Raw genomic sequence first — 16,981 nt, 5'->3', positions numbered from 1 at the left:
CCAGGTACATGTATCCACTACTTTTAATAATGTCAGCCATATTTACACATTTACATACATTTCAGATATCTTTACCACTTTATATTTATTGCCATGCAGAATCATACACAGAATTCTTTATATGGATTATGGTATATCCAAAACTTAGGAAATATGTATAGAAAAGCCAATTTTGGGAGTTCAAGCAGTTTAATTTCATTAAAGCATCACTTGAGATAACCTGTAACCAGCATACAGCATCCATTACAATACTGCATCCCTAAATCGTTTTTCATGTGTTAGCAAGAAAAGCAAGTGTACGTTTCATAGATATGAAAATGCCTTATATTATCAGTAGATAGCTTTCCTGGTGCTGCCACCTCTTTATACCTTACCACAGACCTTATGTATGTCTACTTAAATACTCGGCTATCTAAAGTAAAATTATTTCTTTATCAGTGTTTAGTTTGAAGGGTTTTAATGCACTGATTATCTGAGATTTACTTTTCCTCCAGGTTCAGCTTTAGCCAGTTCCAGTTTTAGCTCAAGTTATTCAATTCTTCCATGCTCCAGTAGTTCAAACAGCTTGATCTCTAGTAGCTCCAGAAGCCCAAGCATCACAGCCCCCAGTAGTCAAAGTAGTTCAAGCTTCATTACCTCTGCCAGTCCAAGCTCTCTCAGCATCACAGAAAGTAACTTGAGCTCCAGTAGCATTTCCAGTATTTTGTCTCCTTCCTCATCTTCGAGTGTTCTCACAAGTAATATTAATTTTCATCATAACAGTTATGTGGACAAATATGATATTGGTAGATTAGTCATGAAAATAAGTAGATCCTTTAGTGATTTCGATGTGGCACATCATCCTTCCTATTGTTACACTTATAAGCTAGAAATCTGAATAATTCCATCACCGAGTTTTTTATTGAAAGTTTTACTTCTAAACTTAAGTGCATCCTTTTTATGTATTCTGGAGTTCCTCTGATATATATAAATGTGCTTTTGAGCTCAGGTTTTATTGTCATTACTTTTATTTCTTTCATCTTCAGGTTCAGTTTCAAGTAGACCAAGTATTACTTGTTCTAGTTTAACAGATTTTGGGAGCTTAAGTATCTTAAGCTACAGTAGCTCACGTAGCCAAGGTATCTGTAGTTCCAGTAGTTTCAGCTTAATCAGTTCTGAGAGTTCAAGTTATGTCAGTTCAGTGAACCTAGAACCAAGCTCAGACAGAAAATCTGGCATTTCATCTGCATCTTCCTCAAGTGCTACCAGAAAAAGTAAATATTACTTATAGAGTGCAGTTGTAGTTAAATATCAGAATCATATAACCCTGTAAATTATGTCTTCAATGTTCTTAGAGTATTATCTTTATAATCTATATGTAAAAAAGTGTTTCATAGTGAAACTTAATAGTGACAGGTTTATCAACTTCCCTTCTTCACAACTTCCTTCAGGCATTTCCAGTCTATGTTCAAGTTATCCAGTTCTTCCATCCTCCAGCAGTTTAGAGAGTTCAATCTCTAGTTACTCCAGAAGCTCAAGTATCTCAGTCTACAGTAGTAAATGTAGTTCAAGCTTCTTTTCCTCTTTTGGTCAAGGGTCCAAGAGCAGCTTTGAGAATAGTCTGAGTTCAAAATCAAGTAGTATTTCCTATAGTTTGCTTCCTTCTTCCTCTTCAAGCATTACTACAAGTAATGTCCATTTTCATATATATAGTCATATGTATAAAGTATATCAAGAGATTAGTTATGATTTATCTTGAAATATATCCTCTATCAAAGCATTTCCTTAAGGTGAAAGTCTTAAAAAAAAATAAAAAATAGCTATATGGTTGTCATTATACCACTAATCTCTGAATCACTTAGCATTTGCAGTGTTTCTTTTTTTCATGTTTTTTAGAATGCCAATATCTTTTCATCTCTGCAAATATGTAGCTGAAAATCTAATTTCCTACATGAGCCTAGAATCATAGGTTTTATGATAACCTTTCCTATATCTTCTAAAATGTAACTCTTCTTCAGGTTTGGCTTCAGGAATTTCTAGTCTAAGTTCAAGTTCCTCGGTACTTCCATGTTCCAGTAGTTTAAAAAGTTCAGTGTCCAGTATCACCAGAAGTTCAAGTGTTTCAGTCTTCATTGATATTACTAGTTCAGATTTCCCCAGCTCCATCAGTAGCTTAAAGAGCTCAGAATCAAGTGACATTTCCAGGATTTTATCTCCCTCCTCTTCAAGTCTGAACACAAGTAATGTTCATTTTTTCATTTTATGGTCATGCGTGTGTGAAAATATGGTATTAATAGAAAAGTCATGAATATCTCAAATAGTTTTTTTTCTGATAGAGTGACATTATTTTGTAATATAGTGATATATAAATTTGTCCATCAAGTTCAGTCTCAGTCATTTTCGGTCTTTCTGCAAGTTGTTCAGCTCTTCCATGTTTTAGCCATTCAGATAGTTCAGTCTCTAGGAAATCTAGAAGCTCAAGTGTTCCAAATAGTAGTAGGAGTATTTCACTTCCTTCCTCCTCTTCAAGTGTCACCACAAGTAATGTCCCTTTAGTAACAAATAAATTAAGATCTTGTGTCCCAGTTATAGTCCTTTCATATGTACTTGTTTTCTAACTTCAGATTCTCTTTCACATGGATCAAGTATTAGCATTAGCTCTTCTAGCATACCAGAATCTAGAAGCTCAAGTGATTTACTCTACTGCTCCTCGAGTAGCCAAAGCTTTAGCTCTAGTATTCTGAGTTTACACAGTTCTCAGATTTCAAGCTGTGTCAGTTCAGGAAGCCTGGAACCAAAATTAAACAGCAGTCCTAGTATCAAATCCATGTCTTGTTTATCAAGCATCAGCAGAAGTAAATATCAATTGAATAGTTTAAATGTAGTGTGAATACAACCAAATTATTGGACATTTCTTGGAAAAAAAATTCTTTGATTTTCTTATTTGATGTCTTTGATTTTCTTATTTCTTACTGATACTTATTTTTGTCTTAAAATATATGCATGGTACTGTATCTCCCAACTGTAGGGTTATCAGCTTTTCTTTCTAATATATTTTGAAATCGAACTTTTTATTTCTATACAGCTTCAGGCATTTCCAGTCTTAGTTCAAGCTGCTCAGTGCATCCATCCTCCAGTAGTTCAGAGAGCTCACTCTCTAGTAGTTCCAGAAGCTCAAGTTTATCATTTATCAGTAGTATAAGTAGTTCAAGCTTCAAAACTTCTATCAGCCCAAGTTCCATCAGCTGCGTGGAAAGTAGCTTCAACTAGAATCAAGTAGTATTTCTGGTACTTTATCTCCTTCTTCAAGTTTCTCATCAAGTAATGTCCTTTTAAATCTTTGGGATTACTTGTAAGAATGTTATAATAATACAGTAATTGTATAATTTTATGAAAAAAGTAATATCACTATTTATCACTAATATTTACCTCTACATATGTATCTCACTCTTTCCTTTTCATCATTTCCAAAGCAAACATCTCAATATTTTCTTCAGTTGTAGGATCATAAATCTAGTTCATTATACCTCTTCTGAGACTACCAATATTTTTCTTATAGAGGAAGTCATTTTGCACAAAACGTAAAGAGAAATTTGATCTTTAGTCTTATTCACAGTACTCAATATGTAACAGCCCTATGAATTGTATTTCTGTCTGCAGGTTCAGTTTCAAGTGTCTCAAGCATAATGTGTTCTAGTATATCAAAGTCTATCAGCTCAAGTAGCCACAGTTTTAGTAGTTCTGGTGGTTTGGGTGTATTCAGTTCTGCAAGTTCAAGCTGTGTAAGTTCAGAGGACTTAGAAACAAGATGCAGCAGATCTAACATATCACCAATGTCTTGTTCTTCAAGCATCAGCAAAAAAAGTAAATATTGATTATGCAGTGTCCTGCTAGTCTAACAATTATATTTGTATCACTTTATGTTTCATGCAGTGATATGATCTAATTTGTCTCATTTTTGTCAATAAATTTCATTTTTCATACATTTATAGTTGAGCTTTTCCTTCAGAATCATCTTTAAGCAGTCTTAGTTCAAGTTATTCAGTACCTCCAAGCTCCAGTAGTTCAAAATGCTCCATTTCTAACAGCATGAGAAGCTCAAGTGTATCAGTCTTTAACAGTATAAGTAGGTCAAGCATCATTACCCCTGTGGGTCCAGACTCCATCAACAGCATAGAAAGTACTTTGAGATCTGACTCAGGTATTTCCAGTACTATATCTTTAATTTCTTCAAGATTTACCACAAGTAATAACCATTTCCATCTTTGGGATGATGTATACATATGTACTGAGAGTCATTATATGTGAAAAAAAATTGTATTGAAACATACAGGTTTTTGAACATTTATTTTTTGATGCTGAAAGATTTAGCATTTCCTTCAGGTTCATCTTCAAGCACTAACAGTTCAAGCTATTTAGGTCTTCCATGTTCAAGCTCTAGTAGTCCCGGAAGTTCAAGTCTCTCAATCAGCAGTAGTGTTAGTTGTTCAAGCTTCGTTATCTCTCTCAGTCCAAGCTCCATCAGCAGCATAGAAAGTGTTTTGAACTCGGAATCAAGTAACATTTCCAGTATTTTATCCCCATGCTCTTCTTCAAGTGTTACCACAAGTAATGTCCACTTTTATTCTAGTGATACATGGTATTAAATCATATCTGATGTCATTGACTCTGGTGAAAATTTAGTGGAACTGCATTCATACATATCTACCTCTGTCTCTCTAACTTACATTTTATATTTTTCAACATCAAAGCAATATTTCACATACTATCTCAAGGAATTTATCTCCAAATCTTCCTCTTCAAGAGCTGTAACATGTAAAGTTCCTTTTCATCTTTGTAAGGAAAAAAGTGATACCAATACTAGTCAGATCATATTTTCTTATATTGCAATGCTACTCACGTTTTAGTTTTAAATTTAGGTACATTATCTTTCAACACTTGAGAGACACTATTTGATTTGAATTGAATTCCCAATTAAATATATATATTTTGATTTGCAGTTATATCCTCAGTACTTGTTGCATAAAAGTATTGTTGAATTAATTTTTCATCTTCAGGTTCAGTTTCAAGTGGATCAAGTATTAGCCCTAGTTGTTCTAGTATATCAGAGTCTAGCAGCTCAAGTATCTCCTTCTACAGTTGCTCTCGTAGCCAGAATTTCAGTAGTTCCAGTAGTTTGAGTTTATTCAGTTCTGTGAGTTCAGGAGAAATAGGATCAAGATCAGACAGTGAATCCAGCATCTCATCTCTATCTTGTTCTTCAAGTGTCAGCATAAAATGTAAATGTTTATTTGTTATAGTTATACCATTACATCTGAATCATTTGATATTTACATTACAATATGTCTTTAATGCTCTTAGAATTCTACATTTAATTTCAGATTATATTTTCTTAGTGAAATGTCTAATTTGTAGGTGTAAAATTTAGTTTTAATCATAACTTTTCAATTTCAATCATTCTTTTAGGTTCAGCTTCAGGTATTCCCAGTCTTAGTGCAAGTTATTCAGCTCTTCCAATCTCTAGCAGCTCCACAAGCCCAAGTTTCCCAGCCTTCAGTAGTATAAGTTCAAGCATCATTCCATCTATCACACCAAGCTCAATCAGCAGCTTAGAGAGTAGTTTGAGCTCTGAATCAAGTAGCATTGTCAGTAGTTTACCTTCCTCTTCCTCTTCAAGAGCTATAACAAGTAATGTTCCTTTTCATCTTTGTCATAAAATATTACATGGACACAAGTATCATGTCTTATTTCATGAATTTAATGAACCTCTAAACATGCTTTATAACTGTATTCACCTCTTGTCATCATTCATTAGTCAGATCAAGTTTTAGTTTTAAATTTAGACATATTATATCTTTCAACTCCTGAGAGACACTATTTGATGTGAATGGTATTCCCAATGAAGTATATATATTTTGATTCGCAATCATATCCTCAGTACTTGATACATACTAGCATTGTTAAATTCATTTTTCATCTTCAGGTTCAGTTTCAAGTGGATCAATTATTAGCCCTAGCTGTTCTAGTATATCAGAGTCTAGCAGCTCAAGTATCTCGTTCTACAGTTGCTCAAGTAGCCAGAGTTTCAGTAGTTCCAGTAGTTTGAGTTTATTCAGTTCTGTGAGTTCAGGAGAAATAGGATCAAGATCAGACAGTAAATCCAGCATCTCATCTCTGTCTTGTTCTTCAAGTGTCAGCATAAAAAGTAAATGTTCATTTGTTGTAGTTATACCATTACATCTGAATCATTTGATATTGATATTACAATATGTCTTTAATGTTCCTAGAATGTAATGTTTTTGACATCTGATTTCCGAATATATTTTCATAGTGAAATGTCCTATTTATAGGTGTAAAACTTTCTTATATCATAATTTTTCAATTTCAATAATTCTTTTAGGTGCAGCTTTAGGCATTTCCAGTCTTAGTCCAAGTTATTCAGCTCTTCCATGCTCTACTGGCTCAAATAACCCTAGCAGCTCCACAAGCCCAAGTTTCTCATTCTTCAGTAGTATAAGTTCAAGCATCATTCCATCTATCATTCCAAGCTCAATCAGCAGCGTAGAGAGTAGTTTGAGCTCTGAATCAAGTAGCATTGTCAGTAGTTTACCTCAATATTCCTCTTCAAGAGCTATAACAAGTAATGTTCCTTTTCATCCTTGTAATGAAAAATGTGATAACAATAGATGATCACAATTATTTTGACTTAAAGCATTAAATTAATGAAGCTATAAATATGGTTTATAACTATATTCACCCCTGTCATTATTCAGAAGTCAGATTGTATTTAGCTATATTGCAATGCTACTCAAGTTTTAGTTTCATATTTGGGTATATCACATCTTTCGACACCCGAGAGACACTATTTGATTTGAATGGTATTCCCAATTAAGTATATGCTTTGGTACTTGATACATACTAGCACTGTTGAATTAATTTTTCATCTTCAGGTTCAGTTTCAAGTGGATCAAGTATTAGCCCTAGCTGTTCTAGTATATCAGAGTCTAGCAGCTCAAGTATCTCATTCTACAGTTGCTCAAGTAGCCAGAGTTTCAGTAGTTCCAGCAGTTTGAGTTTATTCAGTTCTGTGAGTTCAAGAGAAATAGGATCAAGATCAGACAGTGAATCCAGCATCTCATCTCTATCTTGTTCTTCAAGTGTCAGCATAAAAAGTAAATGTTCATTTGGCATAGTTATATCATTACATATGAATCATTTGATATTGATATTACAATGGCTTTAATGTTCCTAGAATGTGATGCTTTTTACATCTAATTTCCGAATATATTTTCATAGTGAAATGTCCTATTTGTAGGTGTAAAACTCTCTTATATCATAACTTTTCAATTTCAATAATTCTTTTAGGTTCAGCTTTAGGTATTTCCAGTCTTAGTCCAAGTTATTCAGCTCTTCCATGCTCTACTGGCTCAAATAACTCAATCTCTAGCAGCTCCACAAGCTCAAGTTTCTCATTCTTCAGTAGTATAAGTTCAAGCATCATTCCATCTATCACTCTAAGCTTAATCAGCAGCTCAGAAAGGAGTTTGAGCTCTGAATCAAGTAGCATTGTCAGTAGTTTACTTCCATCTTCCTCTTCAAGAGCTATAACAAGTAATGTTCCTTTTCATCTTTGTAACGGAAATTGTGATACCAGTACATGGTCACAAGTATCTTGACTTAACATTAATTTACTGAAGCTCTAAACATGGTTTATAACTGTATTCACCCCTTGTCATTATTCACAAATCAGACTGTATTTTCTTATATTGTAATGCTACTCATATTTTAGTTTTAAGAAACATTATTTGATTTGAATGGTATTCCCAAAGAAGTATATTCATTTTGATTTGCAATTATATCATCAGTACTTGATAAATACGAGCACTGTTGAATTTATTTTTCATCTTCAGGTTCAGTTTCAAGTGGATCAGCTATTAGTCCTAGCTGTTCTAGTATATCAGAGCCTAGCAGCTCAAGTATCTCGTTCTACAGTTGCTCAAGTAGCCAGAGTTTCAGTAATTCTAGTAGCTTGAGTTTATTCAGTTCTGTGAGTTCAGGAGAAATAGGATCAAGATCAGATAGTGAATCCAGCATCTCATCTCTATCTTGTTCTTCAAGTGTCAGCATAAAATGTAAATGTCCATTTGTTGTAGTTATACCATTATATCTGAATCATTTGATATTTACATTTCAATATCTCTGTTCTTAGAATGTGATGTTTTTTACATCTAATTTCAGAATATATTTTCATAGTGAAATGTCCTATTTGTAGGTGTAAAACTTTCTGTTAATCATAACTTTTCAATTTCAATCATTCTTTTAGGTTCAGCTTCAGGTACTCCCAGTCGTAGTCCAATTTATTCAGCTCTTCCATGCTCCAGTAGTTCAAATAACTCCACAAGCAGTTTCCCAGTCTTCAGTAGTATAAGTTCAAGCATCATTCCATCTATCACTCCAAGCTCAATCAGCAGCTTAGAGAGTAGTTTGAGCTCTGAATCAAGTAGCATTGTCAGTAGTTTACCTCAATCTTCCTCTTCAGGAGCTGTAACAAGTAATGTTCCCTTTTATCTTTGTAATGAAAAATGTGATAACAATATATGGTCACAATTATCTTGACTTAAAACATTAAATTAATGAAGCTCTAAACATGGTTTATAACTGTATTCACCCCTTGTCATTATTCACAAGACAGATTGTAGTTTGTTATATTGCAATGCTACTCAAGTTTTAGTTTCATATTTGGGTATATCATATCTTTCGACACACGAGAGACACTATTTGATTTGAATGGTATTCCCAATTAAGTATATGCTTTGGTACTTAATACATACTAGCACTGTTGAATTAATTTTTCATCTTCAGGTTCAGTTTCAAGTGGATCAAGTATTAACCCTAGCTGTTCTAGTATATCAGAGTCTAGCAGCTCAAGTATCTCATTCTACAGTTGCTCAAGTAGCCAGAGTTTCAGTAGTTCCAGTAGTTTGAGTTTATTCAGTTCTGTGAGTTCAGGAGAAATAGGATCAAGATCAGATAGTGAATCCAGCATCTCATCTCTATCTTGTTCTTCAAGTGTCAGCATAAAAAGTAAATGTCCATTTGTCGTAGTTATACTATTAAATCTGAATCATTTGATATTTACATTACAATACGTCTAATCCTATTAGAAGGTGAAATGTCCTACATGTAAGTGTAAAACTTTCTTTTAATCATAACTTTTCAATTTCAATAATTCTTTTAGGTTCAGCTTCAGGTATTCCAAGTCTTAGTCCAAGTTACTCAGCTCTTCCATGCTCCAGTAGCTCAAATAACTCAATCTCAAGCAGCTCCACAAGACCAAGTTTCTCATTCTTCAGTAGTATAAGTTCAAACATCATTCCATCTATCACTCCAAGCTCAATCAGCAGCTTAGAGAGTAGTTTGAGCTCTGAATCAAGTAGCATTGTCGGTAGTTTACCTCCATCTTCCTCTTCAGGAGCTATAACAAGTAATGATGCTTTTAATTTTTGCCAAGGAGAATGTTTTACCAATATCTGGTCACAAGTATCTTGACTTTTTATGTTAATTTGATGAAGCTCTAAGCATGATCTATAACTTTATTAACCCTTTCATCACTCACTAGTCAAATCATATTTTCTTATATTGTAATGCTACTCAGGTTTTAGTTTTAAATTTGGATATATTATATCTTTTAACACCCGTGAGACACAATTTGATTTGAATTGTATTCCCATTGAAATATATGCATACTGATTTGAAATTATATTGTCGGTACTTAATACATACAAGCACCATAGAATTCATTTTTCATCTTCAGGTTCAGTTTCAAGTGGATCAAGTATTAGCCCTGGTTGTTCTAGTATATCAGAGCCTAGCAGCTCAAGTATCTCGTTCTACAGTTGCTCAAGTAGCCAAAGTTTCAGTAGTTCCAGTAGTTTGAGTTTATTAAGTTCTGTGAGTTCAGGAGAAATAGGATCAAGATCAGATAGTGAATCCAGCATCTCATCTCTGTCTTGTTCTTCAAGTGTCAGCATAAAAAGTAAATGTTCATTTGTCATAGTTATACGATTATATCTGAATCATTTGATATTACAATATTTCTTTGATGTTCTTAGAATGCGACATTTTTTACATCTAATTTCAGAATATGTTTTCATAGTAAAAATTTATTCCCATTGAAGTATATATTTCGATTTGCAGTTATATTCTCAGTACTTGATACATACAAGCATTGTTGAATTAATTTTTCATCTTCAGGTTCAGTTTCAAGTGGATCAAGTATTAGCCCTAGCTGTTCTAGTATATCAGAGTCTAGCAGCTCAAGTATCTCCTTCTACAGTTGCTCAAGTAGCCAGAGTTTCAGTAGCTCCAGTAGTTTGAGTTTATTCAGTTCTGTGAGTTCAGGAGATATAGGATCAAGATCAGATAGTGAATCAAGCATCTCATCTCTATCTTGTTCTTCAAGTGTCAGCATAAAAAGTAAATGTTCATTTGTTGCAGTTATACCATTACATCTGAATCATTTGATATTTACATTACAATATCTCTTTAATGTTCTTAGAACATGATGATTTTTATAACTTCAAAATATAATTTCATAGTGAAATATCCTATTTGTATGAACTTTCTTTTCTCTCATTACATTTAAATTCCAATTATTCTTTTAGGTTCAGCTCTTCCATGCTCTAGTGACTCAAATAATTCAATCTGTAGCAGCTCCATAAGCCTAAGTTTCTCATCCTTTGGTAGTATAAGTTCAAGCATCATTCCATCTATCACTCCAAGCACTATCAGCAGCTCAGAACGTAGTTTGAGCTCAGAATCAAGTAGTTTTGCCGGTAGTTTACTTTCATCTTCCTCTTCAAGAGCTATAACAAGTAATATTCCTTTTCTTTTTTGTAATCAAAAGGCAATACCAATATAATAGTGTTGATCCAAATTTACTACATTAATTTATGAAAGTTCAAAACATGGTCCATAAAAGTATTCTTTGACAGTATTTTCCCTTTCTTTGTTATCTTTTACTCGCCTGATATTTTCCTTAACTGAACTCTACTAAAGTTCCAGTTCTAAATTTGAGTACAATATATCTTTCAAGGCCTAAGAGACACTACTTGATTAGAATGGTATTCCCATTGAAGTATATACACATTCTAAGTTGTGTTTTGAACATCAGTCCTTGATGCATACTAGCGTTTTGAATTCATTTTTCATCTTCAGGTTCAGTTTCAAGTGGATCAAGTATTAACTCTAGCTGTTCTAGTATATCAGAGTCTAGCAGCTCAAGTATCTCGTTCTACAGTTGCTCAAGTAGCCAGAGTTTCAGTAGCTCCAGTAGTTTGAGTTTATTCAGTTCTGTGAGTTCAGGAGAAATAGGATCAAGATCAGACAGGGAATCCAGCATCTCATCTCTATGTTGTTCTTCAAGTGTCAGCATAAAAAGTAAATGTTCTTTTGTTGCATACTACTGTTACCTATAAATAATTTGTGACACTATGATGTGTTTTTAATATTCTTAGAAAACGATGCTTTTTTACATCTAATTTCAGAATATATTTTCATATTGAAATGTCCTATTTGTAGGATTATGAATTTTCTTTTCATAATAGCTCTTCAATTTCAATCCTTAGGTTCAACTTCAGGCATTTTCAGTCTTAGTCCAAGTTATCCAGCTCTTCCATACTCCAGTGGTTCAAATAACCCAATCCCTATTAGCTCCACAAGCCCAAGTTTCTCATTCTTCAGTAGTATAATTTCAAGCATCATCCTATCTAACACTTCAAGCTCAATCATCAGCTTAGAGAGTAGTCTGAGCTCAGAATCAAGTAGCACTGCCAGTAGTTTACCTCCATCTTCCTCTACAAGGAGTATTACAAGTAATGTTGCTTTCTTCTTTATAATTAAAAAAGAGATAGCAATATAATAATCTTGATCCTAATTTACTACATTAATTTAGTGAGTCAAAACATGGTCTCAAATGTCTTCTCCTTTTTTGTTATTTACTAGCTTGATATTTTCTTTTATTACAAAACAACCAAAGTTTCAGTTCTAAATTTGAATGTATACTAGTGTTTTGAATTCATTTTTCATCTTCAGGTTCAGTTTCAAGTGGATCAAGTGTTAGCCCTAGTTGTTCTAGCACATCAGATTCTAGCAGCTCATGTATCTCGTTCTACAGTTGCTCAAGTAGCCAAAGTTTCAGTAGTTCCAGTAGTTTGAGTTTATTCAGTTCTGTGAGTTCAGGAGAAATGGGATCAAGATCAGACAGATCCAGCATCTCATCCTTGTCTTGTTCTTCAAGTGTCAGGATAAAAAGTAAATATTAGCTGTATAGTTGTAGTTATATCATTTTTCTTTACCAATGTATAAGTGTATAGAGATGTAAAGTACTTGATACATACTAGCATTGTTGAATTCATTTTTCATCTTCAGGTTTAGCTTCAAGTGGATCAAGTATTAACTCTAGCTGTTCTAGCATATCAAAGTCTAGCAGCTCAAGTATCTCGTTCTACAGTTGCTCAAGTAGCCAAAGTTTCAGTTGTTCCAGTAGTTTGAGTTTATTCAGTTCTGTGAGTTCAGGAGAAATAGGATCATCATCAGGCAGTGGATCTAGTATCTCATCCTTATCTTGTTCTTCAAGTGTCAGCATAAAAAGTAAATGTTCTTTTGTCGCATTTACACTGTTACATCTGAAATGTTTGGTATTTACATTATAATGTATCTTTGATGTATCTTATAACGTGAGGCTCTTTACATCTTATTTCAGAATACATTTTCAAAATGAAATGTCCTGTTTGTAGGTTTATGAATTTTCTTTATCATAGCTTTTCAACCTTTTAGGTACAGCTTCAGGTATTCCAAGTCTTAGTCCAAGTTATTCAGCTCTTCTGTTCTCCAGTGACTTAAATAACTCAGTATCTAGCAGCTCCACAAGCCCAAGTGTCTCAGTCTTCAGTAGTATAAGTTCAAGCATCATTCCATCTCCAAGCTCTGTCGGGAACTTAGAGAGTAATTTGAGCACAGAATCAAGTAGCATTGTCAGTAGTTTACCTCCTTGCTCTTCGAGGGCTATTACAAGTAATGTTCTTTTTTTTTTTTATAATCTAAAGGGTGATATCAATATATAACAGTCTTGATCCTAATTTACTATATTATTTTAGTGAAGGTCAAAACATGGTCTTTAACTGTATTCTTCTATTCTTTGTCATTATTTACTTGCCTGATGATATTTTCATTAATTGCAGTACAAAAGTTCCTGATGATGTATATGGACTTTAATCTTTGGTTTGAACCTCAGTCCTTGATGCATACTAGCGTTTTGAATTCATTTTTTATCTTCAGGTTCAGTTTCAAGTGGAGCAAGTATTAACTCTAGCTGTTCTAGTATATCAGAGTCTAGCAGCTCAAGTATCTCATTCTACAGTTGCTCAAGTAGCCAGAGTTTCAGTAGTTCCAGTAGTTTAAGTTTATTCAATTCTCTGAGTTCAAGCTGTGTCAGTTCAGAACCAAGATTAGACAGCAGATCCAGCATCTCATCCCTATCCTATTCTTCAAATGTCAGCATAAAAAGTAAATAGTTGTATAGTTGTAGTAGTAACATTTTGCTCTTCCAGTGTGAGCGCATAAGATACATCATACATATTAGCATTGTTGAATTCATTTTTCATCTTCAGGTTCGGTTTCAAGTGGATCAAGCATTAACCCTAGCTATTCTAGTATATCAGAGTCTAGCAGCTCAAGTATCAGTTGTTCAAGTAGCTCAAGTTTCAGTAGCTCCAGTAGTTTGAGTTTATTCAGTTCTGTGGGTTCAGACACTGGATCCAGCATATCATCCCTATCTTGTTCTTCAAGTGTCAGCATAAAAAGTAAATGTTCTTTTGTCGCATTTATACTGTTGTATTTGAATAATTTGTTATTTACATTATGATGTATCTTTAATGTTGCTAGAATGTGATGGTTTTTATATCTAACTTCAGAATATATTTTCATAGTGAGATATCCTATTAGTAGGTTTCATAATTTTCTGTCATATTATAGCTTTTCAATTTCAATCCTTTAGGTTCAGCTTCGGGTATTCCCAGTCTTAGTCCAAGTTATTCAGCTCTTCCATGCTCCAGTGGTTCAAATAACTCATTCTCTGACTGCTTCACAAACCCAAGTTTCTCAATCTTCAGTAGTATAAGTTCAAGCATCATTCTAAGCTCTATCAGCAGCTTAGAGAGTAGTTTGAACTCTGAATCAAGTAGCATTGCCAGTAGTTTACTTCATTCTTCCTCTGCAAGGGGTATTACAAGTAATGTTCCTTTTCTTTATAATTTAAATAGTCTTGATCCTAATTTACTGCATTAATTTAGTAAAGATCAGAACATGGTCTTTAACTGTATTTTCCCTTCCTTTGTTATCATTAATAGCTTGATATTTTTTTAAATTGCAACACTACCAATGTTTCAGTTCTAAATTTGGGTAAATTATATCTTTCAACACCTAAGAGACACAACTTGATTAAAATTTAATCCCCAATGAAGATTAAACAACTTAATTTGTAAGCCTCAGTCCTTGATGCATATTAGCATTTTGAATTCATTTTTCATCTTCAGGTTCAGTTTCAAGTGGATCAAGTATTAGCTCAAACTGTTCTAGAATATCAGAGTCTAGCAGCTCAAGTATCTCATTCTACAGTTGCTCAAGTACCCTGAGTTTCAGTTTAAGTTTATTCAGTTCCTTGAGTTCAAGCTGCATCAGTTCAGAGCCAAGATCACACAGCAAATCCAGCATCTCATCCCTATCTTGTTCTTCAAGTGTCAGCATAAAAAGTAAATTGTAGTTTAGTTATATCATTTTGCTTTTCCAGTTTATGAACGTATAGATATTTAAAATACTTGATACATACTGGCACTGTTGTATTGACTTTTCATCTTCAGGTTCAATTTCAAGTGGATCAAGTATTAACCCTAGCTGTTCTAGCATACCAAAGTCTTGCAGCTCAAGTATCTCATTCTACAGTTGCTTAAATAGTCAGAGTTTCAGTAGATCCAGCAGATTTAGTTCAGTCAGTTCTGTGAGTTCAGGAGAAATAGGATCAAGATCAGACAGTAGATGCAGCACCTCTTCCTTATCTTGTTCTTCAAGTGTCAGCATAAAAAGTAAATGTTTTTTTGTCGCATTTATACTGTTACACCTGAATCATTTGGTATTTACACTATGATGTGTCATTAATGTTCTTAGAATGTGATGCTCTTTACATATAATTTCAGAATATATTTTCATAATGAAATGTCCTATTTGTAGGTTTATGAATGATCTTTTTATAATAGCTCTTCAATTTCAATCCTTAGGTTCAGATTCAGGTATTCCAAGTCTTAGTCCAAGTTATTTAGTTCTTCGATGCTCCAGTGGTTCAAATAACTCAATATCTAGCAGCTTCACAAGTCCAAGTTTCTCAATCTTCAGTAGCATAAGTTCAAGCCTCATTCCATTTATCACTCCAAGCTCTATCAGCAACTTAGAGAGGAGTTTGAGCTCTGAATCAAGTAGCATTGCTAAGAGTGTACCTCCACCTTCCTCTTCAAGGGCTGTTATAAGTAATGTTCCTTTTCATCTTTGTAATTTAAAATGTGATATCAATACAATAGCCACAAATATCTTGATTTATTACATTAATTTAGTGAAGATGAAAATACTATTTATAGCTGTATTCTCCCTTTCTTTTTCATCATTTGATACCCAGATAATAGTTCTAAATTAAAGCACATTATACTTTTTAACACCTAAGAGACAATGAAATTTTTACATTTTGATTTGTGGTTTGAGCCTCAGGCCTTGATGTTTCCTAGCATTTTCAGTTGATTTTTGCCTTCAGGTTCAATTTCAAGTGGATCAAATATGAGTGTATAGATCTGTAAAATACTTGCGACATACTGGCATTGTTGCATTGACTTTCCATCTTCAGGTTCAGTTTCAAGTGGATCAGGTTTTAACCCTAGCTGTTCTAGCATGCCAGAGTCCAGCAGCTCAAGTATCTCATTCTACAGCTGCTCAAATAGTCAGAGTTTCAGCAGTTCCAGCAGTTTGAGTTTATTCAGTTCTGTGAGTCCAGGAGAAATAGGATCAAGATCAGACAGTGGATACAGCACCTCTTCCTTATCTTGTTCTTCAAGTGTCAGCATAAAATGTAAATGTTCTTTTGTCACATTTATAATGATACATCTGAATTATTTGTTATTTACACTATAATATGTCATTGGTGTTCTTAGAATGTGATGCTCTTTTCATCTAATTTCAGAATATTTTCTTAGTGAAATGTCCTAATTGTAGGATTATAAAGTTCTTTTTCATTATAGCTCTTCAAATTCAATCCTTAGGTTTAGCTTCCAAGTATTCCAAGTTTTAGTCCTTGGTGCTTAGTAGCATTTTCAACTGATTTTTGTCTTCAGGTTCAGTTTCAAGTGGATCAGGTATTATCTCTAGCAGTCCTAGTATATCAGAGTCTAGCAGCCCAAGTATCTCATTCTACAGTTGCTCAAGTAGCCTGAGTTTCAGTTGTTCCAGTAGTTTGAGTTTATTCAGTTCCTTGAGTTCAAGCTGCATCAGTTCAGGGGACTTAGAGCCAAGATCACACAGCAAATCCAGCATCTCATCCCTATCTTGTTCTTCAAGTATCAGCATAAAAAGTAAATAGTAGTTTGATTATATAATTTTGTTTTTTCCAGTTTTTGAACGTATAGATATGTAAAATACTTGATACTTACTGGCACTGTTGCATTGACTTTTCATCTTCAGGTTCAGTTTCAAGTGGATCAGGTTTTAACCCTAGCTGTTCTAGCATACCAGAGTCTAGCAGCTCAAGTATCTCATTCTACAGTTGCTTAAATAGTCAGAGTTTCAGTAGTTCCAGCAGTTTGAGTTTATTCAGTTCTGTGAGTTCAGGAGAAATAGGATCAAGATCAGACAGTAGATGCAGCACCTCTTCCTTATCTTGTTCTTCAAGTGTCAGCATAAAAAGTAA

At 33.8% G+C, this 16,981-nt stretch overlaps 1 protein-coding gene across 1 annotated transcript in view; it reads left to right on the top strand.

The window, feature by feature from the left end:
• LOC119587668 (uncharacterized protein DDB_G0271670-like) overlaps nt 1-16,981 on the top strand; it is a 50,430-nt gene that overhangs the window by 20,139 nt on the left and 13,310 nt on the right. The window lies entirely within an intron of this gene.

This window comes from Penaeus monodon, chromosome 23 (assembly GCF_015228065.2).
Source record: "Penaeus monodon isolate SGIC_2016 chromosome 23, NSTDA_Pmon_1, whole genome shotgun sequence".
NCBI lineage: Eukaryota > Metazoa > Arthropoda > Malacostraca > Decapoda > Penaeidae > Penaeus > Penaeus monodon.
This window is presented reverse-complemented; position numbering and strand designations above follow the sequence as displayed.